Source organism: Eleutherodactylus coqui, chromosome 4, assembly GCF_035609145.1.
Source record: "Eleutherodactylus coqui strain aEleCoq1 chromosome 4, aEleCoq1.hap1, whole genome shotgun sequence".
Lineage (NCBI taxonomy): Eukaryota > Metazoa > Chordata > Amphibia > Anura > Eleutherodactylidae > Eleutherodactylus > Eleutherodactylus coqui.
The window spans coordinates 141,792,994-141,815,776 of NC_089840.1; the positions used below are offsets into that span (position 1 = coordinate 141,792,994).

The window sequence follows — 22,783 nt, forward strand, 5'->3', positions numbered from 1 at the left end:
CCACTATCTAAAATACATGGCGCTCTTCCTGGAGAATGCAGAGCACATCAGAGCCCCGTAATCAGGTGATCCGCGAAGGTACCTGCAGTTTGACTTTTATCAATCTGATATTAATATCAATGTCCCAGAAAATCCCTTTAGTATCTCCAGGGCTTGTGCACATTTATAAGAGACCAGCTGACTAGTGCCGGGAGCACAATCCAAGTATGAGGCTTTTTAAATGCATGAGCAGGAAACAACTGATAAATGAAAGATTTTCTTTCTGCAGGGACTTTATAAGATATATTTGTGCTTATTTTTCATGCACAAAGCTTTCCATGGTCTTTAAGGAGAAAGCCCCCAAATAACAAACTGTCTGCTATAATCCACTAATGCCATTGTTTGCACATAAGGGTATATGTAGATGCAGTGGTCATGTTTTTTTTTTTACAGCATGTACCACAAAACTGAATTATTGCAGCAAACCAGACATTTGGATATGGTTAAGCAGTAATTGTGGATAAAAAAATAAAAATCAAGGCCTCTATGACAGAATATACGGTACCCTTAAAAGGATCTATTGCAGAGTAAGCACAACGAAGGCCGGCTGCACACGGCTGGGTTTGATTCCAAAAGCGGGATCCCACAGTGGAATCAGACCCTGTGCATGAATTTTCTTTTGGGTCATTTCTTTTGTCTATATTTTGAAGGAAGAGGCTTTATTTATGAAAACTGTTCAAAAGCAGAACCTTTACATGCAGCGTCTACTTTATATAGTGCACACATATACCGTCACACTATAGAGAGACTGGCATCACTGCAGGCTCCATCGTACAATTCAGCCCGATGCATTTGTATCGTAAACTAGATACTTTCGCATGAATACGGTGCATTTTACTGTACTTTTTGTGCACGTAGGGCATGTTCACATAGGCTTAGGACACACACACTGTAATTTAATAGGCCATTTAGCCTAATGAGGTCCAGATGTGTTCTTTTTTCACAGAACTGTGCCGTGCATTTGTACAACTTCCAAAGACTTCTGTCGGGACCCTGGGTGCACAAATGCACACAAAAATAGATCATACTGCATTTTTTTCCCCGCGCACAAAATGTGTGCATAAAAAAGGGAAATGAGAGCAAACCAATGAAAAAAATTCTGCACGTGCACGTATGTCCATCTGAAGAAGCCCTACCTCTGTCCCCATTGAGGCTCACCGTCTGAACTATTAGCATTTTTTTGAAGTTTGGAAGGAAGCTGAAGTACGCAGTGGAAACCCACATGAACATGGGGAGAACACACAAGCCCAATGCAGACGGAGCTCACGGTCAGGACCCAGCACTGCAAGGCAACCGGACCAACCACCAAGCCCCCGGAGCCAAGACAATTAGTTATTGTCTGAAAATAATTAACTTCTACAGAACAATCACCTATGAAGATATACCTGCGTCTTCCGAATATGACCAGGTGACTTGGCGGCAAGAGGTCTCCACAGATCAAAGACCTGTCAGTTCTAGACCCCAGCCGGAGAGGCTTATTCACACCGTTTGTCTAATTTACAGCAGAGTGCGAACTGTTAATCGTGCAATTACACTGAGTGGCGGTTCTTGGAATTAACAATTCATACCCGTTTGTAAAATAAAAAAGCCAAGTGATTTTGAGGTGAGCGGCAGACACAGTCAGGTGTTGTAGATCTATCAGTTTTAGCATTTCTGAGTCACCAAGTCACCATTAAACAGCTGTGAACACTTGCGCTACGTAGGCCAACAGCAACTACTGCTTTTTCTTGTGATCTTGTGATCAATAGCAAATTGGGCTCCAGAAATCGCCACACCACTGACCTGTAGGGGGCGGTGACGGTGATCCATGTCATCATCAAAAGACAGCATGGAAAATGTTTCTCATTTCCAAGTAATAGGATCCTCTCCCGTTTTGCAGAAGATATATGTGTGCACGGGCTTTTTACGGACTATCGGAGGCACAGTTTGCCATCATGTTGGGGGTGGGGTATATTGATGGACCACCATCTTCTCTCGTGGATACAATGCTTTTTACCACTCCACAGTTGCAGGGCCATGTAGGATCAGTGAGGAATACAGGACTGCAGTGAGCATGGAGTAATGCAGTGCAGTGCTGGGGACACCGTGGACTGTAACCTGGCTGTCCCTCATGATAACAACAGAGGTATTTAACAGGGTTGAGATTATTCTTGGAGCTCTTATTATTGGTTACCTTAAGGCCCTTTTATTATTGGTTACCTAAAAGGCCCTTTTACACGAACAATTATTCTTCAAAAAAATTATTCAAGCAAGGAAAATGAGCGATTACACTGGTCAACAAAGTTTTCTGTATCTGGTTTGGAAACAGCTTGATTTAAAGGGGTTGTCCCGCGCCGAAACGGGTTTTTTTTTTTTTCAACCCCCCCCCCCGTTCGGCGCGAGACAACCCCGATGCAGGGAGGTAAAGAAAGCTCACCGGAGCGCTTACCTTAATCCCCGCGCTCCGGTGACTTCTCTACTCACCGCTGAAGATGGCCTCTTCCTCCGTGGACCGCAGCTCTTCTGTGCGGTCCACTGCCGATTCCAGCCTCCTGATTGGCTGGAATCGGCACGTGACGGGGCGGAGCTACACGGAGCTACACGGAGCCCCATAGAAGACTGCAGAAGACCCGGACTGCGCAAGCGCGGCTAATTTGGCCATCGGAGGCCAAAAATTAGTCGGCTCCATGGAGACGAGGACGCCAGCAACGGAGCAGGTAAGTAAAAAACTTTTTATAACTTCTGTATGGCTCATAATTAATGCACAATGTACATTACAAAGTGCATTATTATGGCCATACAGAAGTGTATAGACCCACTTGCTGCCTCGGGACAACCCCTTTAACTAATTTTGGGGTGCTGAAATCAATGGAAGAATCAGATTCTGTCTATCACGTCACATTTCTGAGATACATAGCACTATTAGACAATAATACAGTATTGACAAATATTGTCTGGTTTTAAATACAAAAAAATAACACTCAGAACTCAATAATGTTTTTCTGGTCATGTATTTGTGAATGAAACTCAAAAAATACCGATATGCTGAGGTAAGAATGAAGAGAAGTGCTTCATGCAGATTACAACAAACACTAAACAGCAGTACAGATAGGCTCATGTCGGTAACCTTCCTGCTCAACTACATTGTTCTGCCATCTAGAGACCATTTTTAGAACTTCATCCACTGTGTATTACATTCAAATAAAGCGTTTAGCTGTCAATGCTTTAAAGGAGATGTCTCGAGGAAGCAGTTAATTTTTTTTTTTGCCCAGTCCCCCCCATTAAACATACATTACAAAGCCCCCCTGTAAATGACATTTCTAGCTGGTTCGTACTTACCGTTCCAGCGTTTCAGCAAGTTATAAAAGTTTCCTCAAGATGGCCGCCGGCTCTTTCCCAGTCGCTCGCTGCAGCCCGACGTGCGCGCTCCCGAGACGCCGCCAGCTGTGTCTCCATGGCAACCGGACGCATCGCAGCCGCCAACCGGACGCATCGCAGCCGCCGACCAGACGCCCCGCAGCCGCCGACCAGACAGCAGGTAACCGGCGCTAGCCCCCGGCTCCCCAGCGCTAGCTCCCCCGGCGCAGCGACAGCCCCCCCCCATCGCAGCGACAGCCCCCCCGGCCTAGCGCTAGCTCCCCCGCCGCAGCGACAGCCCCCCCGGCCTAGCGCTAGCTCCCCCCGGCCTAGCGCTAGCTCCCCCCGGCCTAGCGCTAGCTCCCCCGGCGCAGCGACAGCCCCCCCGGCCTAGCGACAGCCCCCCCGGCCTAGCGCTAGCTCCCCCCGGCCTAGCGCTAGCTCCCCCCGGCCTAGCGCTAGCTCCCCCGGCGCAGCGACAGCCCCCCCGGCCTAGCGACAGCCCCCCCGGCCTAGCGCTAGCTCCCCCCGGCCTAGCGCTAGCTCCCCCCGGCCTAGCGCTAGCTCCCCCGGCGCAGCGACAGCCCCCCCGGCCTAGCGACAGCCCCCCCGGCCTAGCGCTAGCTCCCCCGGCGCAGCGACAGCCCCCCCCGGCCTAGCGCTAGCTCCCCCGGCGCAGCGACAGCCCCCCCGGCCTAGCGACAGCCCCCCCCCATCGCAGCGACAGCCCCCCCGGCCTAGCGCTAGCTCCCCCGGCGCAGCGGCAGCCCCCCCCCCCGACCCATCACTTACCTGGGAGGCTTCTCGGGGCTGCTGGGCTGGGCTGGTCTTCTCCGCTGGGCAGCTCCAGTTTCTGCACCTTCCTCTAACAGAGGATGGTGCAGAATGGCCGCTTCAGCGCGCTCCCGAGCAGTGACAGCTCGTCTGCGCATGCGCAGAAGAGCTGTAGCGGGGAGCACACTGAAGCGGCTCGTGCTGAATGGAGAAGACCGGACTGCGCAAGCGCGTCTAAAAAAGCAAGCTGCCAGCGAATTTAGACGGAACCATGGAGACGAGGACGCTAGCAACGGAGCAGGTAAGTGGAATAACTTCTGTATGGCTCATATTTAATGCACAATGTACATTACAAAGTGCATTAATATGGCCATACGGAAGTGTATAACCCCACTTGGTTTCGCGAGACCACCCCTTTAATTTTATATAAATAATTCAATGGTGAACACAAACACAAAAACCTTTTTAAAAAAAATTGAAAAAAATCTGAATTACATAAAAACCTTACATGATACAACATTTCTAAAGGTAAATTCGGATTCTACACCCAAAAATCCATAATAATTGATATATCGCACAGCGGATCAACATCACAAATGCTGCTGAGCAGTGTAATCGTTCAGTGTAAACGCAGCCAACGGTCGAACAACAAGCGGTAAATAATTTACTTTTCGTTCAGTGTTCATATTATGCAGGCATAAACATCAGCGTTGGCTCGACCAATTATCATTCAGTGGATCTATTCTCCTATTAATCTTGAGAGTGCTCACTTTGTAATCTTTGCACATGGGGTACAGAGACTTACTAAGGAGAATATCATAACAAACCGCGCAATTGGTTGAAAAAAGGGTAAAAACAGAGTAAAAAAAAAACCTGAAAATCTAATCTCCAGATATGGTGTCCCACTTGTAGTGAACCCAAGGAAGAGCGCCAATCGTTAGCTGTGATTGCCACAGATGTTGGGCACAGCAGCAGTGGACATGCCGTATGGAGAGGACCCCAGTGAATGTGCTCTTTGTGGGGACTGAGGCCGTTCCTCCCTGCAAAGGAAAATCTGGAGAATAAATAGATGATAACAGAAGAATAATTGCTTTCATAAGACTACACGGACACCAGATCCCTATAAATAGATTGCGAGCTCTTGTACAGCTGCAGACAACAACAGATTGCAGGGCAAAAACAAGTCTGCATTTCTTGCATACTTCCACTGAGCTCTAAATAAATATCAAGCAGTATGTACCGACACGGAAGAAATCCATCTGTGCATTTCTAACAGGAGCTGTACTGTATGAATATCTCTAACATTCCCAGGAGGCAGCAAGGTGTCAGCATTATCTCCTCAGTGCTGTCACATCCCCTGCTTTGTACTGAGGACACGGATCTGGGAGGCTGTGCTGACCGGAGAATCACCCTTCACCGCCAGACCCATCACCAGAACCCGACCTGGCCACCTCCACCGCCCCTGTGCAAAGCATGCAGACAGGAAGACCCAGAACTAACACTGACAGATGGGAGGCACGGCGATGGCGAGCTACGAGGCACGGCGATGGCGAGCTACGAGGCACGGCGATGGCGAGCTACGAGGCACGGCGATGGCGAGCTACGAGGCACGGCGATGGCGAGCTACGAGGCACGGCGATGGCGAGCTACGAGGCACGGCGATGGCGAGCTTCGAGGCACGGCGATGGCGAGCTTCGAGGCACGGCGATGGCGAGCTTCGAGGCACGGCTATGGCGAGCTTCGAGGCACGGCTATGGCGAGCTTCGAGGCACGGCTATGGCGACCTTCGAGGCACGGCTATGGCGAGCTTCGAGGCACGGCTATGGCGAGCTTCGAGGCACGGCTATGGCGAGCTTCGAGGCACGGCTATGGCGAGCTTCGAGGCACGGCTATGGCGAGCTACGAGGCACGGCTATGGCGAGCTACGAGGCACGGCTATGGCGAGCTACGAGGCACGGCTATGGCGAGCTACGAGGCACGGCTATGGCGAGCTACGAGGCACGGCTATGGCGAGCTACGAGGCACGGCTATGGCGAGCTACGAGGCACGGCTATGGCAAGCTACGAGGCACGGCTATGGCAAGCTACGAGGCACAGCGAGTGACGAAGCGTGGTGATGGCGAGCGACGAGGCGCGGCGATGGCGAGCGACGAGGCGCGGCGATGGCGAGCGACGAGGCGCGGCGATGGCGAGCGACGAGGCGCGGCGATGGCGAGCGACGAGGCGCGGCGATCGAGAGGTATAGATAAATATGAGAGACCAATAAATATGTGAAATAGATATGAGATAGATAAACAGGTGTTAGACCGCTCTCAGAGGGACGTTTTTTTTTTTTTACAGCATTTAGCATGACGTTTGAAACACCGGCTAAAAACGCTATAAAACACCTCCATTGATTTCAATAGGGCTTCTTAAACAAGTGTTTGAGCAAGGTGTTAAAATCGCTGTGCTTTTTGAGCACGGTCTGCTCTATTTTAGTGCATTTCAGCTATATCTAACGCACCATATCACCAACTGGAATGAGGAGGTGCATTAAAATGCAGTCGAAGTTTGAAAATGCCATCCGAAAACGGTGTAAAGCACTGCGCCCACAACCACGCGCCTCACCAACACCCGTGTGACAGCAGGCTTTTACTTGCTTTCTTTTGTAACTTCCAGACTGTGGAGACTGTGGATTAGTAGACGTTTCTCAGCACACACGTGTAGTGGAGCTGCGGGTACCAGACGGCCCCCCATGTGCCCCGGGACCACTCGTTTAGGATGCATCCATACAGGCAACAAAATCAAGAGAGTTTAGTGCAAAACTACAACCCATATTTGCAATGGGCGCATTTACACGGGCGCCTTGTCTCTGGGAGCGACGCTCCAAGACGGACTAACTGTAGCATGCTCTATGTTTATACATGCAGATCTGCGGTCTGCACAGTGTCTGCGCCATGTGTGTCACCCGTGTGAACGTAGCCTCAAGACCACTCAGTAGGATTCTGTTCGGATTGATCGGTATATGGGTCTACATATTGGGGCATATGCATTTCTGTAATTGTGAGGGCCAAAACATCCAAAGCACAACTGTCACTAAACCGGAGGGGATGCTGAAGCGCTGTGCGAGACGCTGCAGACCGTGCGGACGCTACGCGGGGGCAGAGGGGCACTCACATTATCTATGACGATTTTCAATTGATGATAGTTTCTTCGTCGGCACATGAGCGCGGCGTTATACTCAGCGTCATCTCATAGTGTCCAATGCATAGTAATGCTGTAAGCAAATCGCCGCCTCCCCGTCTCCTCGGCGCTGACCTCTCTGTTCTGCCTGATTTGACTACATTTGGATGCACTGTGTCATTAGCAGGAACTGGAGGGTCATTATTTATACGGTTATTCAAAACCACATTCTGGGCAAACAGAAAACTCAAAAACCTCAGCAGTTCCTGCAGTCTGTTCGTATTGTCTTACATTACACAGGAAGTACCAGTCCCACAATGTAAATACAGAAGTGGCACGTCTGTCCAGCAATATATCTGTCCGTCTCACAAAAAGACCCTGAACCTAATTAACTTAATTGCCCAATCCAATGAATGCAAGCATGGGTGTGTGCAAATAGAGTAAAACACGCACACAGGTGCACAAAAACACAACACTCATGGCGCAAATGCGTTCGTACGTATGCCCGTATAACACAGACCCGAGGGTCCTCTTACATGGAGCGGTTTGCACCTGTAGACAGTCTTGGTTATATGCACCTGATTCAGACTACACGCGGGACGAACCATTGCTGCGGCAGCGCACCCCCCAACACACGTAGATGTGCAGCCGCCAACAGCTGCTGAACCCCAGCTTATTCGTAGCTGATCAGACGCAGCTTTACAGCGGCAGCGGTCAGGCAAACGAGCATTCATGCCCAATGGTTGGCATTCTTTACTCATACTAACCAATCAGGGAGCACCTACACATCTCTCACATTCTTTAAAAGAAGGACACCATGTGATATATGTATTTCTGAGATTATTAGTTGGATCGCAATATATAACAAATTACAGTGTAGTATATGGGCACGCTGGTCTATATGTCAAGAGCACTGACCAATCTATAGAGCCAACATAGAACCGAAGCGCGGTGTGAAGAGCAGATATATTTTGTTGTAATCTTGTAAGCAGACAAGCGGCGTGAAGTGATTACACATGAGAAGCGGCGTCATTGGTGCCCGCATGCAATATATGAGGCTTATCCTCCCAACAGTATATGTGCAACAAGGCGTCTAAAAGGAACACGCGCCTCCCTCTGTGATCTCCACCGATATGGGAGGGAAAGGTAAGGACATGGAGTAGACGCTTCACAAACACTTCTACCCCCAAACATCTCCCTGGCCCTCCAGTCAGAATGTAACATCTATTAGGCGCTCGCTATCGGGCCTTGTTCGAGCTCCAATAATTCACATTCACCTTGCCATGAACGTGTCAGCCGCACTCACAACATATACACCTGTGGGCGCTCTCAAGCCTCCACCTGAGGTAATGCCACTTCATATTCTCATTATCAGTTCCCATGCTGTTATCCCATGAATTTTGGCATGTTAGTGTATATATTACCTGCCTTATTTGTACATGGCTGTAGGAGCAGCATGTGGGAAGTCATGTTGATACAATGATTAGGAGTATATAGGCCATGAGTCATAAGATTAATACTATATTAATTTACACGATCAACAAACATCAATACAATTTAAAGAGCCTGCATTCTCCTTTTTTTTAAAGGGCCTGTATATCCAGATGTTGTCCCCACTACTATGCAACAATAAGATACATTACACAATATACTGTATCACTGCTGATTGTTTGCACCACCTATGGTACATAAGATGATAGCAAACTAATGACTGGGGGCATGAATGACACTACAAAGTTATTAGTTGTTACTGCGTCTAATAACACAAGGAACCTTAATCACAAACATTCGGAGGAGTCTTCACTGGTTTTTCCAACAAATGGTGCTTGACTACACCGCCCGTGGATCTACACAAAGGGAACTAGGACACCAAGTCATTGATCTGAGAATACCTTTCACAGCATGACACCTTGGCTGCCCAACCACAAGACTACAGCCCCACAGTCGCTTGTACAATGAGCTACCTTCTAAAAACCACAAAACGCGTGTATAGTTTCAAGACCTTCAGAAGAGATTAATAGACCAAAAGTGTTGGATTCTTGCCCAATTAAACATGAGAAATAAGTATTCTGACGGCTACACAAGTGTGGAGTGCTGCCAGCTTCCAAGGCCTGATAATATGTGGAAGTCAACCAAATGATTTCACATTTTAGGGGATTTCTCTTGCTTTGCTAGTATGTAATAATAGTGTGAAAAGCATGAAGCAATCAGGATTGTCCCCTCCGGAGCAGAGACATTTCTGCGCATGGGTTCCTGGAAGCCTCACATGTATGGCACAGAGCGGGACATCTCACCAGTCATGTGAGCTACTTACTTGTCCTTAAAGGGGTTGTAACGGAATTTCAAGTTATTCCCTGTCCAGCGGTACCCATTCAAGTGTTTCTGTCATCCCCGTTGAGATGAATGGAGCGCTTACCGCAGATGAGCAGCCAGTGCGCCATTCAGAGTGATGTCACTGCGGGGTGAGAAGTGTCCCCCGCAGCGACAGGGGAGCAGGGCACGGGAGTCCTGTTCTCGAGATCGGAGGGGGTCTCACCACTGATCAGCAAATTATCCCCTATTCTGTGAATATCCTTTGGATAGGGGATAACTTGAGATAACCCTTTTTTAACACTGGAATACCACCCTAGGTTAAGATTCACCCAAATTTTCTAACTCTTGCCACCACAGCGCTATTAATTTCATTTCTTTTATTACAACAGGACTGTATTGAGCTTTTATATATGATGATATACCCGCCAATTGTTGTACAACTACTTTAGAAAAGTAGATTCATCTATTCTTATTTTTTTAGGTCAAAACGCAGACCGGGTGAAAATTCCCCCTGGTGTAGTATTAATGCCTAGGAAAGTGCAGCATTACAGGGTTAAGGGAAATGCAGAAAAGTAATCCGTAAGCAGTTAACTTTAGTAAAAACCTGAGGAGAGATTGTCAGCTGGGGCCCAGGGACTTGGACAACTCTGTTACATTGAAATTAGTTTACTGCTACTTAAAAGTTACAACAAATAGTTAATTTAAATGGCAACATGCAAACATGGGCATCACTCCTGACGTCTTGTAGCAGGTGTGTCTGGCATCAAGCTCCCACTATGCCCTCCGGAGTGTCCTCACATCTGCACTAAACAAAGGCCTTGCAGAGAGAGCACCTGTTGTACTGCCCCCGGAGGAGTGCAGGGGGGCTGCCATAGGCTCCGGCTGTCCATCATCCCCACACAGAAAGAGGCCCATTTGTTAGACTGATGAAGGGCGCTTCTTCATGCTATAAACTGAGTCAAATACCCACAACTATCTGCCATGGCCGTGATGTCAAAGTCTACGGAGAAAGTTTTACAGGAATATTAATTAGAAAGTGGGATCATGCAGAACAATCATAGTTGCGTTTCTCTAGCCTTTAGGCTGATTACACGGTAGCTCGCTACAACATACATAATCCCCTACAGCTTGATTCCTTAATTATTAATTTACCCTGTACGTTCAGCAAATCACAAAAATCTACAGATTAGAAAGCAAAATTCATGAAACCCTGTTACCGAAAATAAGGACAGCTCTGTGAGAACCCAGTAGCCAAAGAATATATAAAGACCTCTACCCTGCAGATATGGGCCAATAATGCCCATCAATCGATAACATATTAGTGGAGACAGCCGCGAGATCTGGTGTTCTGAGACTGGATGCCACCATGGGAGATTGCGGGAGGATATCGGGACCACATGACAGGAACTGCCGGCCAGACTCCTGGGGGCGGCATATTTATACCTTCATCAGCACTTCGGCCCTATTCAGCATTTCCAGCAACCCGATTGGTTCTGATTCACAATTCCAGCAACCAGATTGGTTGTTTGGGTTGTCTGTTTCACAATTCCAGCAACCTGATTGGTGAATAGGGCCGAAGTGCTAATGAACATGTAAATATGCCCGGGGGAGGGGGTCCAGTTATTTGCATATAGGACCCAGGGTGCATACAAGGGGGTTTTCTTTTTAATTACATGCATTTGGAAAAATATTTATTAGTGATGGGGCTATAAAACGAGGAGCTTATTTCTGGCGATCGGTCCTCTTTACTTCGTTTCTAGATTTAATTGAATGAGTTAACGCTAATTCCAAATCTCTCTAACATCCCGCTTCCAGTGTTCTGAGGACCCGCTTAAAAAAGGCCATTAGGGCTTATTTCGGCGTGCACATATTGACCGGGTTTTCACGCCCGGCCGATATATGCTGTTCCTCTCTGCAGGGGGATGAGGCGGGCTGGGCCAGGAGCAGTGCACTGAACTCCCACCCCCTACCACTGTTTGCAATGGGAGTGCAGGACAGTGGAGAACCTAAGTTCTGCCCCCATCCCGCCCCCTACCATTGAAAACAGTGGCAAGGGGCGGAGAGGGGGCAGGAACTCTGTGCACTGCTCCCGGCCAGGTCGCCTTCTCCCCCTGCAGAGGGAGACCGCATATATCGGCCGGGTGTAAAAAACCCGGCCAATATACGCACGTCGGAATAAGCCCTTAAACTTAAAGTACCGTGCCTATGTTATGCAGCAGTAAGTTAGCGGTCAGGAGCGTTCTCGTCACGTGGCCTGAGGTTGTCCACCATGTTCGGACGCTCTCACACTGCTTGCTTTTTCAATGGGACTTCGCAGACTAGCGCTCTAACACTGCAATTTTCAAGCGCCGTCAGCTCTTTATTTAGGCACTTCAGCTATTTTTAATGCACCTCATCGCCCATCACAATGATGGGTGCTTTAAAGACTGCTGGCAAACGCTGGACAATTTGTTCAAAAATGCTGCAAGTTCGAATGCAGCGTTCTGTGAATACATGTGTGAGAGCGGCCTACCAGACGGACTGCAAGGTAGACCAATACTGTCTGCAAACCCAAAAGGTTCCTCTAAGGGCTCTGTCACAAGGGCATATTTACACATTCAACATGAAGAACAGAACCCTTCGATATCAATGGGTTCATACACATTTTTCACACGTGCAAGATATATGTATGAACCCATTTGTATGCCAAAGAGGACCTGCTCTATTTTGTGCACATTTGTGCAAAAGTCCCCATAGAAGTCTATGGGACATATAGTCAACTCCATGAAAGAACACATATGGACCTCATTATGCTAAATAGCCATTTAAATCAGGGTGTGGTAGTCTGCTGTGCGCAAAAGAACATGCCCTGCGTGCACAAAAAAAATACAGTAAAATGCGCCAATATGCGCACAAAAAAGCCTCATTCATAGTGCAAATACGTTGCGCTGAGGTGCAAACAAACGCATACGCCCATCTGCAGAAGCTCTAAGAAAAATTCTCCATCCACATTCCATTTTGATATTCGTGGGGCGATACTCTCACAGAAGGCTGTGGTGTACCCCACTACTAGTATATAGGTACATAGTGGGATCGGTTGGCCAGTATGTGTAGTCTGCTACGCAATTACATTTCACAAAAAAGGACTCTTTTGGCCTCTGTAGGGTGAATAGAGCCCTAAAATAAGACATGTATGACATGCACGCGGAACACAGTCTCTAGACGTCTGAAGAGCGCTACCAGGTGGTATATGGCTGGAGCTGATGCCATTACATTACCTCTTATGTCACTGCAGCCCCCACCCAGAGCACAATACAGCGCGCTTGCAACGTGATACATTGACATCCCCGGCCGGTGTCACAGAGCCTGGACACTAACTGGTAGGTGTAGCCTAACTGCTGCCCAATCTTCTAAGTAAATTGCCAACGAATCCTGGAGAAGACGAGATCCTGGGAATAAAGGGAATGTGCTTGTCATATACTATATATTAGCATTTTCTGTAAAGCACATCTTATGGATGCTTCTATAAAGGCCATATTATACTCGTATAATGAAATGGTGATGACATCTTTACATGTCACTCAATTCTAGATGCATCATAACGTCGACCCACTCGCCATGACTGCTGCCCCCGGCTATAGCCGCTGACCCTGGCATTGCTTATACAATGCAGATACTGACCGCAGATCTGGACCTCGTGGCTTTTTGTTCCTGATAGTTTAATGAAACGCACCCTACTTGGCCTACAGTATTCACAACAGATAAAGTGCCTGAAATGACAGATCCTTTGTGGAACATTGCATTAATTCACAGCACTGAGGTATGAATGAACAGGGCTGCCCGCCCGACTCCCATTGCTGTACACACTGCGCACATGGCACACAGTGCATATGGTCAGCATGCCAGCTAGCTCATCTAGTTGCCCGAAGTACCATAATGTGTCCAGTACAAGTCATTCACATGCCTTCCCAATACACAAGATTTCTCTGGGTCGGACCTGGTGACAGAAGAAGCATCTTCTTCGTATCTGTCCTTCTTTCCTCCATTCCAATACACATTGCGTCAGACCCAACAGACATTTGTAGCCGACCCACGCATGCTAATGGGGGCTATTAATTGTTCACTGAAATATAAGTCTGACTACCTTATGTCTACCTAAAAATGACATCTGGATTGTCCCAAAAGAACGAAGATTTTGGCTTTGAGTTTAATGTAGTAACATATGTATTTGCTACCGCAATTCTGTCCAAGTTTTTACATAAATGATGCCAAATAAATACCTGTCAGCTGCCAACATGACATAATACCGCCCATGTAAGTGGGGAGGATGTGTAAGATGGGGGGCTGTAAAGGGCGGTGTGGCTTTTTCTGCCCAATGCCATAATGATACACAGAAACGTGCAAAGTCTGCGTCCATCGCCAGTTCAACAATACGGGAGAGGAAATGTTGCCCGGGCCACTACAGGGGGTACAAATCCATTGCTAATGCTGACGTACATGGCCCATATGTTCAGATATGCTTTGCATCTAAGCTGCCTCTACACGAGACTGAGGGTTTCACACGGGCGTATTTGCACGTGCAAAGCGCATAAAATAGAATCCATTGCTTTCAATGGGTTCATTCTCATTTTTTTGTTTTTACACATGCAAAAAAAAAATAAAGCATGCCCTATTTTAGTGCACATTTGGGCACCAAAGGCCCTTATGGGAATCAATACCCACATAATTGCGCAATACGCTGCGCAAATTTTGCTGGAAGTCAAACACATCTGGTACTAATTAGCGTGCATAGCCTTTTAAATGACTGCGTGGGTGTGTCCCGCTCTGATGTGAGCAGTCTACGACAGCACGAAAAGTACTGTAAAATACTCAAATAAGCGTGCGATAGCACGACGTTCATGGCGCTCGCGCTAAGCGTCCCTGAAGATACAATATGAACGTGCATCCTCCCACCGGATACTCATGCACTTGAGACTAATAGAAATCCTATCTAGTTCACACTGCACACGTTTTTTGGAGCCCGCCGAGTACACGGTGGCATCATCCGGCTCATCGTCAGCACTGAACGTATTACTAGAAGGAGACATGTGTTTTGTGTGATGCAGAAGGGAGCATTGTATGTACTGCAGCCGGTGTAGATCATCCCCACAGCAGGTACCATCACATCGTACCACTCCGAGCCTGATCGCCATGCCTGCTGCTCTCCTACATAATGCAGCCGGACCCCCATTATACTGCATCCATGTGCCTGGGACTGTACACGCCTGTACATGCCTCCTGTTTGCTTTGGTAAACCGTCATTAGGTGATATGTTATCAGACTTCCATGCAATATCAGCTATTTATCCAGGGTGGCTGAGTCACATATGATGAATGAGCCTTGTCCCAGAATACAACCTCATGCAATGGAATCGATATAGCTGGTATAGCAGCATCGCCACATTTATCAATTAGTACAAGGTAACTAATGGAATCCGGGGGTCATTGAGGAATATGCATTTAAAAAAAAAAAAGAGCATCGATTGCTGAGTGCTCTCCTTGGAATATCTCTGGCAGTGAAGCGGTTAATAAAGCCATTCCCCATGTAAGATTTATGACCTCTCATTATTCTGTGTGGGAAATAACAGCATTTGCGATACTTGCTACAGAGAGCATGTTGGTAGACTGACCCGTCCCCGACTTTAATTCTGCATCCCTCATTCAGTCTCTGGACTCCGCATCTCCCCCCAAATTGGGGCCGAGACTGGCACCATACCCACTACAGCCCTAATCCACAACTGCTATGCCAGCTTGGCACCCAAATAGTGTGACAGGTTTCAGTAAAGTGTGAAGGAGATCAGACCTGGACAAGACAAGCAAGTAAAATATGACCTGTGCCCACGTTGACTAAGCAGCTGTCAGAGGGATTACTGAGAGCCCGGGGGGTGACGGCGGCGCACCTTCCACAGGTATGTGCTGCTGAGTAGGTATCAGGTGTGTCTGCTCACCCCGACTGAACTGAACATGTTGCACTTCATATACTTTCTCTGTCATAACCGGCAAAAGTAAAGAGTCTGGAAGGAAAGCAAAGCCAAGACCCCCCAGATGCAGCAGCTATTGTGTTCACCAAGGTGCAAATGACCAATACTCTGCTAAGATCACCAATCCAGAACCATTACAAACTCACCTTGGGTTTGGTGAAAGCATGCAGGCTCTGTTTTGCAGACATCATACATTTCTTACTGCCTGCTTGCCAGGTTAATGATGCCCTCAGCATCTGATTGGCATCCAGAACTGCCCAGACACTTGCAAGGAAAAATGCTCCCTCTGCTGGTAATACGTCCCAAAGACAAAGGAAGCGAGGAGAGATCAAATCTAACTTGGCAGGCAGCAGGTGATGGGCTGAAGGTCACAGCGAGCTCAAAAAAGTCACATTTTCAGTTTGTGGCCAGAGATTTCCTATAACATCAGAGAAGCATGAGAGGAGCAACGAGCCGGGACTTTCTTCTCCTTATTACATGCAGACCCTTACACAGCAACAGAAAGCTATGGACACTATAAACACCCAGCAAGAAGCACTTGTAAGGTTCCTTCCCATCACACAGAGGCCATGTACTAATAGTGCTAGAGATGATAGAAGACGTATATCTGTATCCGCACCACTACCGGCCGTATGGAAAGCACAGCCAGACATCCAGACGAGCCACCTTGTGTTCCCTTCCAGCAGAGTGCTGGTATACTGTCATTACAAGTAGTCAATGCCACAACGTGGAGAGTATCATAGTCTATCGGTTACACGGGCACCGAGCGCTGGCAGCACACGCGGCACATTGTCACATTAAGGACAATTCTTGGTTCACTGCAAGTTGTCAGAACGCATCTGCCAAATGTTTAAGTATTTATTACAGTAAGAACTGCGATGATTGACATCCACAAAGCTGCCAAGCTCCATTACTAAGCCAATAAACACAACCTGTCCACAAGGCTCCACAACTACCAACGTGATGGGCATGAAATAAGCATGGTGATAAAGCTGAGGTGGGCATCTAGTGCTCCAGAAACCCCTGACCGGGTGATGGGGATCTGCCGTACAATGGCCCATCACCTGTCACCTGCTACCACCAGGAGGGATTGACCAGTGTTTGCCCCTACTACCACTGGGGCTCTTAAACATGGTGTGGTAGACTGGAGCTTCTCTCATGTTACTAGATGACAATTCCAGCATTCCTCATCTCCAATAGACTTCTGTGGGCAGACAACAGACTGAACACCACTACAGCCTGTACTCCGTTAACTCATACCTGTAGCCTGGCAGTGGTAGGGAACCCCGGCGGGGAATGACATTGTAGGAAGGAGTCGCTGGTACTCCCTACTGTGATATGGAAAATGGATCCGAATCTGGAAACGTCACTGATAAATCAGATTGCTGACCCAACTGATTGTAGGAGCCCACGTGTACGGAGGCTTGCGCTTGTTCGCTGCAAACACGGGTCACGACAAATGTAACAGTATCACTACACGATACAAATGGGCCCAAATATACCCACTACCCAATGAATATAAGCAGCCAGCACAAGCTATCATCAACTTCTTAGTGCCACCACACATCTTATAAGGAGTCAGCAATAAAGCCTGTCATCATCGACACAGCACGAAGGGTTAAGATTAGTGGGGGAAAAAATGGCAACGTTTTTGCGACTATGCTCTTCCTGCCACAGTGTATAGGTAGCGGTCCATATCTGCCCTCTGTCACATATGATACATAATCTCCGGATACAATGGATCTGACACATGGGCCGTCCCCACCGAACCCCACATACCTGCCCGGCAGTGACACCCCCATATCAGCCGTGTCCTTGTCCCTATTCAGGAATGAGCACTAGGACAATATCCTCCTTGTAGAAGATTAGAGCGCGATCAATAAGGAGATCAGCAGTATGGAAGACATCAGTAACCCTTTCTGTACAGACGCACACTTGCTAATAAGAAAACTTCTTTCTGGTGTCTGTGCCGGCGGTCTGCTTGCTTTCCAACATCACCTGCAATCCGACATCCCTCTGAACGTTCGCTGCAGGCAGATATCACCGAGAGATATGCTCTCAATATTTACAGGGCCTTGTTTGCCTTCTATCTGCTGTTTGACTTCCTTCACTAGTGATTGTACAGAATCGGGGAGAGGCGAGCCAAGTGCCGAGATGCGGGGGGCTGCCGGTCAGCTCCTTGGATGATGCTTGAGGACCACCTCACACAGACACACACTTCATGTATCCCCCCCAATGTTTGTGCGGGTTGTCTCCGGGTACCCTCATGCATCCAACAAAAGCACATCCTCCCAGCAGGTTAACTATGAAGTGTAGGGGGTCTCTGAGAGCGACGAGGCTGTGACCCCAGCGCTACAGAAGAGGTTACAGCTATAGAATAATAACCGCTAATACTGCCACAATGGAACAAAAGAGTGCAAGCTCTTCAGTCATCTTCCGGGACCCCCGGGGGTACGTTAGAGACGGCACATCCCTCGTCAGCATGCCATAGTGATTTCATAGCCGTCCTTCAGGCCACGGATGTAATTAGTAGGAACAGTAATTGGATGAGTTACTTGACTTTGAAAAAAAAAAAAGAAGTGGTGAACTAAACGCGCTCTTGCATAGTCTCCTATATGCCGTGTGCCAGCCTGCTCCAGACGAGGTGCCCGTGCCACGCAGCGCCACTTTCCCAGATGACAGCTGATCAATATTCTGTGTACACGTATGCATATTACAAGTGATTTCATTTACGATTCAGCGGTGCGGCTCATCACTCAACTTAATATTCTCATTTAGAATTCATTTTTTTTTTCATTTTTTGGAACTTGCCGAACGCCAACCGTCTCCGGCGTGAGAATGTGCGCTGATGAGGGCGAACCGTGCGTCCTAATAGAGGTGGATCTCACACATCACTTACACCGGAAAAACAGGAGGCCACGGATTCACATTAGACGGAAAGATACAAGGGAACGCCGGCGGGCTACAATGTGGCTTGCCTTTTAACCCCTTCCTCCATGGCACAGAATGGCGTGACGGAGACCCGTGTAGGAAAATGCAGATGTAGCAGTAGTGGCCAAGTTGTAACGTGCGGATGCCCATCTGAGGTGGCATGAGGCTGCTGGCATGCAGTAGGACACCTAAGGATGCCCACTATCTGGCAGAGGTGGCACGGCTCCTGCTGCCCTCAGCAGCATATTTTCCGCATGCCTGAGGTCACCGCCCGCCGGGCATCGGATGGCACAGCCCGTGCAGCTCTTATATAACGGCGGTCACCATGCTTGTGCCAACCCGTGATGGAAGCGCAGCACCTGCAGTGCACGACTACGCACAATCCAGCACGGAGCCGCTGCCAGCGGTGCCCGGAGGGTTACCCACACCTGTCCGTGCAGGGATGGAGCCGGGCACCGAGCAGTGTCCCGCACCCTCCCGCCCTGGGCTCACCTCAGCGCTCGCAGCTCCCGCCGGCACTGCTAATCCACATGGAGCCGCCGCGGTCCGCAGGGTGTCGGTGTCCGTGAAGGAGCTGCTCGTCCTGCGCCCTCCGTGCCACTCATGCCCTCCCGGGCTGCTCTCTCCGCCGGCTGTGAGGCGCCGAGCTGTACAGGAGCTTCTGCTGCCTCCTTCACATGCGAGCAACTCCCCCCGTCCACACAGTCTCAGCAGCCACACTGCTGCCAGAGCCGCCCCCCGCCATTACCCGGCTGTCAGAGGGCAGCTTAACCCTTCCCTCACGGGGACGGACAGCACAGACTTGTACACCGCCTGGCATACGTGTCCATGGGCTGTCATACATGTATACCGGCAGTCATACATGTCCACGGGCTGTCATACATGTATACCAGCTGACATACATGTATACCGACTGTCATATGTGTCCACAGGCTGTCATACAGGCACACCGGCTGACATACATGTGCACCACCTGCCACACGTGCCCACCAGTTCTCATACATGTACACCGCCTGTCATGCATGTCCTCGGTCTGTCATACATGTACACCTCACTGGGGTGGATATAGCAGCATGCATGGCCAGTTCATTGTAAGACATGTTTACCTCAGGAATACTTAGAAGTCAGTCATGACACAAACAGGGAGCCAACATGTCAGCTGTGTATGTGGCTGTCCCATCACACCGCTATCCGGTTTGGGCACCCTTGTTAGACAAAATGGCGCAAAGTGATAATAAATACCGCCCAGGCCCAGTGTGTGCGCCATTTGGCGGTAATGCCCTAGGCCGGCTGCACACGACCGGGTCGAATTCCACATGCAGGATCCCGCAGCAGAGTGCACCCCTGTGCCCGGCCGGTGCCCCCGCGTACATGGCCGCAATCATCTTCATTCTGTACTGCGGATGCACCGGACGGCGCACATGCGCAGTACAGATTATGCTGCGTCGTCGCTACGGTAGGTGACAACGCAGATACCGCGTCCTTTCCGCATTGATGATTACGGAAGGGCGTCGGACAGCTGCAGAATCCAGAGTTGGACGCCCGCTCCGGATTCCGCAATGCAAATCTGGCCGTGTACAGGCAGCCTAAATAATAATACGACCGCTGCGATTTTCCACTGATTTTCGCAGTTGGAACCTAGCCAATATAGGGTGATAAGTGGCGTTACATGGGCGTTGCTTCTCTCTCACCCTATAGTACATTTCCTTTCGGCGGAAGTCACCCTCTCTGAAGAGGTTATTCAGCAGCAGGGGGTAATTTATACCAAGCTATGAATTAATGGTGGACAGGAAGTGACTCTATTCTCCAACAAGAGGTTCCGCAGCAGCTGAGGTATTAGACGGTCATGACACTCCTCTCAGAGTGAGGGGTGTGTAGGTGGGGATTAAAGGGTCTTCTAGGACTGTACTATGGATGATACTCTCCTCAGGATAGGTCTTCGATAGTTGATCAGCGGTTTGCCAGACGCACTGGCATTGCGGATGGAAGCAGGCAGCGCTGGCAGCCGCCAGGGTTAGTATTGCAGGCGCAGCACCCATTGTATTCACTGCACTACTACAGTAAGAGCCCTTTTACACAGGATGATTGTCGGGTGCAGACGCCTGGCCAGCCCAGCGGTGATCGTTCCTCTGCTGTTACATTGGAGGATCCTCGCTCAGTGAACGGAGGCGGCAAGGATCGCTCTGACCGCCCGCCTTTATTCACAGTAAGCAGGCCGTCGTCCATAAGTGATCCCGCCTGTGTACACGGCCGATCCAGCGCTTAGTTCTCTGCATGCAGAAACTGAACAACGAAGGAGAAGCAAACAAATTCTCGTTCAGTCGGCAGGATTTACACTGATAGATAAACGTGCCGATTCCAACTGGATGCGCCAATCCGATTTATCAGTTAAGCAAGGCTGCTGCCTGCAATCGATTACAGCTGGCCCAATACCACCTGATCAGCAGGAGCCCCGCTGGCCCACTATTGATAACCGATCCCCTGGAAGTCACATGTGGTATATACGCACCTACCTGAGTATTCTACTACTTACTTATATATATGCACAGATATGTGGCGTTCTGGGACTCCTGACCCACTCGCCATGCTTGAGGTGAGCAGTGCCCACGTTGGGACTTGCAGTGCATCTTCTATTATACCCATGTGGGCACATGCCACAATCATGTGGCTGGTTGGCACCTCTGTACATGTATGGACAGCTTCAGGAACCAACTTTTTTGGTGAATAAATCCTGTCATTGAACCCCTGCCGGATTAGAACAGGCATCACAAAGGGGAAATCTGCGGCCCTTCCACCACATAACGAGCGGCTGCAGATGAGAGAATTCCCAGCGTGTTCTGCTCTCTGTGAGAAAGTATACATTTTCCGGTTCACGAGAATGGGGTTTACCATCCTGCCCACTTGTACTGTTCTGGAAATTGCTGAGGCTTTAGAATACAAACTGCTAAATTCCAGCAAATCTGCTGCGTCCGGACTCGGCCTAAATCCGTAATTATTTATTTTAGAAAAAAAGTGGCTACCTGATGCATGCTGTGGATTAGTATGCATCAGTAGTCTGAGGCTGCTCTCACACAGCTGTCTGCAAAAACGCAGTGTTTACGGCGTTTTCGTATGATGTGTTCAAACACGCGCCATCATTGCAAAGGGTGAGGAGGTGTGTTAAAAATCGCTGAAACACTAAAACAGAGCAGTGTTCAAAAGTTGTGATGTTTGAAACCTCACGCTATACGCTGTAAAAAACGCCTGTGTGACAGCAGCCTTAGACATTATATGCTGCCTTGACTGGCTAGCGCTGCTCACATGGGTAGCACTGGCCAATCAAAGCAGCCTGCGGCGATTTAGACTACCTGATGCAAACTAACACAGTGTACATCAGGTAGTCAGAGAACTGGTGCAGCCATCTGTCTGTCCAGGACAGGGTTGGGGGGTCACTTTATAAACAAGTAGGCTGATTTCACAAGAGGCAGAATTTCCCTGTGGTCTTTCCGCACGGAAATTCTGCATGCATTTTAACCCTTTCCAATCCACTGTCTGACGTCTAAAGACATTCTGATTGAAGTCTGTACAGCTCCGATGTCGGAAGCCGTCCGGCAGGGTATTCTTACTGTAGATTACTGGCCGCTCTGTTGTCCGGGGCCTCTCCAGCATGTTCCTTACCGCAGTACTGGCTGTAGCCAGCAGATGGCGCCGTTGTACAATGGCAGAAAGAGAAAGCCCCCTAGAAAACTCTGAATCCAAAATTGGATTGCAAAGGGTTAAACCTGAAGCTGAGCAGCAAAATGGAGACGATTTGCAGAAATCTTGTTTACACACTGCTGACAAGCTACATGGAAACTGACATGCGGCGCCGCAATATGTCAATTTAGTGCCATTTCCGCTGCGGGTTCTCTTCTCTCTATGGGGAAAAATTTCTGCAGCAGAATACAGGCTGAAGCAACCTTTCCGCTGCGGAAATCTCGTGGACATTCTGCAAGATTTCTATCTCGTGGGAACCAAGTTGTGAGGGTCTCACATCAGAATTTCATTAGGACACTATTATAGTCAAGGTCTGTTTGGAGCTGTTCAGTTCTAGCATAAGACGGATTCCTTGGGCAACTGGGTACCTTCTTCCTACTTCCATAACAAAGTAGGAAAACGGAAACCTTTACAGCAGATATAAATGAGCCCTAATACACAAAATTCATTTAGACCCCAGATGATAGACCTCACAACTATTCTCCGCCATGCAGCA

General features: G+C 48.8%; 1 protein-coding gene across 7 annotated transcripts in view; it reads right to left on the reverse strand.

The window, feature by feature from the left end:
* The window catches only part of PLXNA2 (plexin A2), a 322,079-nt gene extending 302,403 nt beyond the window's left edge, over positions 1-19,676 (reverse strand). For 5 of the 7 annotated variants that reach the window (XM_066600224.1, XM_066600227.1, XM_066600228.1 and 2 more), the window contains exon 1: positions 19,045-19,249. The gene's annotated coding sequence lies outside the window, so the exon portion shown is untranslated. Of the gene's footprint in view, positions 1-17,400; positions 17,500-19,044; positions 19,250-19,658 lie in introns of those variants that run through there. The other 2 variants (XM_066600225.1, XM_066600226.1) reach the window with 2 other exon arrangements.
* Positions 19,677-22,783: the final 3,107 nt, after the last annotated feature.